The sequence below is a fragment of the Lutra lutra genome, chromosome 5, assembly GCF_902655055.1.
Source record: "Lutra lutra chromosome 5, mLutLut1.2, whole genome shotgun sequence".
NCBI lineage: Eukaryota > Metazoa > Chordata > Mammalia > Carnivora > Mustelidae > Lutra > Lutra lutra.
Window position 1 is genome coordinate 125,992,384 of NC_062282.1, and position 4,277 is coordinate 125,996,660.

The window sequence follows — 4,277 nt, forward strand, 5'->3', positions numbered from 1 at the left end:
CTTTTCTTGGGGCAAGGCTGCCATGTCCTGATTTAGAAAGGGGACCGTGTCCACAGAATCATTAGCCTTAACCATCTGGTGGACCCAGGAATAAATGGAAAGGTTCTAGCAGTCACTATTATAACTGTTAAGTGTAACATAAGGGTTCTTGTAACAATGAAAATTTAAAAAGGCCACTGAGAAGACAGGAATGAACAAAGACAAGAATGAACAGGGACAGCAAAAGAAAGAAGTGAACAGATGAATTGAGTTGCAAAAGAACAGAGAGAACCTCCCCCTCCTAGTCTCTAATAATACAGAAGCCCAAGGAAGACTTTTCACTCTCCTATTTCTCTTCTCTCTCTCTCCTGTCTTTTATCCTGCTTTGTTTGTTCTTCTTGGGCATTGGTCTTTTTCACCGTTACATGAAAATAGAATTGAACATTCTCTTGCTTTTGTAAAGCTTAAAAGGATGACTTCAGTCATCAAATTCAGGAAACGTACTAGATTAATCTTTGTCGAGATAAAAGTAATGTAAAATAAACAAAAGTATGCAAGTGTCTCCCTAATTCCTCCCTCATTCCTCTACCCTGACCTGCTTTCTTTCAGACATTCTCTTTGTCACCTCCGTAAAAGCAAATGAATGAATAGGAGTCAATAACCTTTCCTCAGTGTGAGGGATGAAACTACAAAGTCTGGCCTTTAATCTGAACCTCAAAAGAAAGTGTCGTTCAGGCAGGCATATGCTGAACTACTGCACTCTGAAAGCCTGACACACCCATCTATCTCACTATTTTTAGCGACAAAATCCACTATTTTTAGTGACAATGTTTAATTTCAGCAGTTGATAAAAACCAAATGACTTCACACAACATTACCATTTGAGCATTTTATGTTACCATAAAAGATGCACTAATTACCACAGGAAGTCAGGGACAGCTTTATAGTTTTCTCTATAAATGACATAAAAACACTGGAAGCTCTATAGTTGGCATCATTTCGTCACGGGTTCTTTTTCAGATTTAAATACAGACCGCTTCCAAGCTCATTTTGCAAAGCTCATGTTTGAAGAATCACGAATGACCTATTTACACTACAAGGATTTCTTTAAAATTGATCAAAGGAGTTTATTTCAGTCCCCAAACAAAAATGTTCACTTGAGGGGCGCCTGGGTGGCTCAGTGGGTTAAAGCCTCTGCCTTTGGCTCAGGTCATGATCTCGGGGTCCTAGGATCGAGCCCCGCGTCTGGCTGTCTGCTCAGCAGAGAGCCTGCTTCCTCCTCTCTCTCTGCCTGCCTCTCTGCCTACTTGTGATCTCTGTCAAATAAATAAATAAAATATTTTTTTAAAAAAATGTTCACTTGTGCTCAATCACCAGAGAGAGTTTCTTATCTAAGCCTCCAATTTCCAACTTGATTCTTGATCACCAACAGCTCTCTTGCAAGTAGAAAGAATCTAAACCTGGTAACTTTCAATGGCAATGCTACAAAAAGAATCTTCCTCTTGTAGGTACGAAACCTGAATAGATGAGGAGGAAAGAATAGATCGTTTCACTAGATCACTACAAATGGTTGCCTTGAGATCATAGTACTTCTGAGATAAAATAAGATTAAGTATTTTAAGGTCTATTTTTACTATGCTGTAGTTTAAAAATTAAAAATTCTATGCGGCCCTTCACAGAATACTTTTAATAATAAGGTCAGAAGGAAAACAAATGAACATCACACACGTTACGTGTATGTTTAGGGCAACAATGGACAAAACGCAGTTACGTCAAACAGGGACTAAACGCAATCATACTTTGCATGGAGTCTGCTGGTTTTCTTCCGATGTTTACCTCTCTTCTAGGCACTTTCAAATCCATTTTTTTCTATCTCAAAGCCAAGCTACAACTTATAAGGTTGTATTTTAGCCCAGAGCTCCGTTACCAGAGGTAGTCCGTGAATACTAGTACATCAATACTAACACAAAAACAATTTTGTGCTGCAATGTGTAGAAGTTCAAGAAATGCAACAAAACTGCAAGTGAAAATATCTTCTCATAGGTTTCTAACTTAATGAAATACAATTCTGAGCTTAGAGTCATGAAGCACCCCCTTAATATCATATGCAGTTGACTCCTAAAGAACACGGGTTTGAACTGCATGAGACCACTTATACCCAGATTGTGTTTGATACGGTACAGTGCTATAAATGTATTTTCTCTTCCTTATGATTTTCTTAGTAACAATTTCTTTTCTCTCACGTACTTTATGGTAACAATACAATATGTAATACATTATAAAATACATGAGAACTATTTATGTTACTGTATTGGGAAGGCTTCTGGTCAACAGTAGGCTATTAGTGGTTAAGTTTTTGAGGAGTCAAGGTTATACATGGATTTTCTACAGCTTAGGAGGTCAAAGCCCCTAACCCTCATGTTGTTCAAGGATCAACTGTAATTAGTAATGACTGGCAGAACTCGACACTATTTCCTCACTCAAAGTCTGGGAGTAGAATAGAAAAAAAAAAAAAGTAAAGTAAAGTAAAAGAGCCTGGGCATTAAAAATTTAACTGTTAGTTAGTAACAGTATTGTGAGATGTAATTTTTATAAAAGTATGCTGCCAAGTTGTAGTAGTCTTAGAAAGAAATGGGTGAGTACAGAAAATAGTCCTTCTATGTTTGTCTCATTAGAAAGAATCTACATGTTGCTATTTCAAAAATTATACCTCAGATCTTTCACACTAGTATTCCCTAAGGAAGTCGGAGGGGGAGACAAACCATGAGAGACTGTGGACTCTGAGAGACAAACTGAGGGTTTTGGAGGGGGGTTGGGAGTGGTGGTGGAGTCAGCCTGGTAGTGGGTATTAAGGAGGGCACATATTGCATGGAGCACTACGTGTGGTGCATAAACAATGAATTTTGGAACACTGAAAAAAAATAAAAATTTTGAAAAAAACAGTGAAAAATAAGGAGTATTATGCATTCATTAGATGCAGACTATATGGCACTGTGCTTTTTGCTTGGAATTCAAGTATGAAATGCATTTTCCTTGCCTTTAAGGATAGTGTTTGGGAGCAAGCAGAAAAACAGACACATAATTCCAATTCAGCATAGTAATTATTAAGCAGGTATGTAAGAAATGTAGAAGTGATAGGGATACTTCTCTCTCAGGGCTTCCACTTATCCTATTTCATAGCAGTTTATTTTTATTGCTTTTGAAGGTGTGCAGATTACAACAAAAGTTATAACTTTCCTATGACTTATTTTTCTTTTTGCAGACCAGCCATGAGTTATAAGCAAGGTTTGGGGACAAATACCAAAAGGAGCGTATCTTTATCCCATTCGGTATAATTATACTCCCAACCTTTTCTATTTGGCTTGGAGTTGAATAAAAGTAGAATTAGCAGGGATCCTACCCAGAGTTTTTTTAGGTTGTACACTCTACCCTACTGCCTAGAAAAATGAGTATATAAAGGTAAAATCCAGTTCACATGCCACATGCAGACCCAGGCATCTTGGCTTTGGTTCTTGTCCATAAGTTTGTTGAATTCAGGTAAAGATTTCTTATGGACTCACGCCGGCCTTAAGCTTTAGGGCCTCCAGTATTGGGCATGCTGTAAGAAGACTGCCTCTGTAAGAGATTCCTAGTTTGCTTTGGCAGCACATACACAAAATTGAAATGATACAGAGAGATTAGCATGGTCCTTATGCTAGAAGGACATGCAAAATTGTGGAACACTCCATATTTTTATATCCCTTGTTCATGGACAAGAAGAGGTAATTTGTAAAAGTGGGAATACTACCCAAAGCCATCTACAGATTCAATACAATCCCTATCAAAATGTCAAAGGCATTCTTCACAGAAATGGAAGAAATAGTTCTTTTTTCTTTTTTTAAAGATTTTATTTATTTATTTGACAGACAAAGATCACAAGTAGGCAGAGAGCCAGGCAGAGAGAGGGGGAAGCAGGCTCCCTGCCGAGAAGAGAGCCCAATGCGGGGCTCGATCCCAGGACCCTGGGACCATGACCTGAGCCGAGGCAGAGGCTTTAGTCCACTGAGCCACCCAGGCGCCCCGAAGAAATAGTTCTTAATTTTGTTCAGAACCAGAGAAGACCCTGAATAGTCAAAACAGTCCTACAGGGGAAAAAGAGTTGGAGATATCACAGTTCCTGATTTCAAACTATATTATAAAGTCATAGTAGGGTCCTGGCACAAAAACAGACACATAGATTAACAGAACAGAATCAAAGTCCAGAATTAATTTCTAGCATATATGGTCCACTCATACGTGACAAGGGAGCCAATGAGGAA

At 38.4% G+C, this 4,277-nt stretch overlaps 1 pseudogene; it reads left to right on the plus strand.

Moving 5' to 3' along the window:
• Window positions 1-3,612: 3,612 nt before the first annotated feature.
• Window positions 3,613-3,713, plus strand: LOC125101424 (uncharacterized; annotated as a pseudogene).
• Window positions 3,714-4,277: the final 564 nt, after the last annotated feature.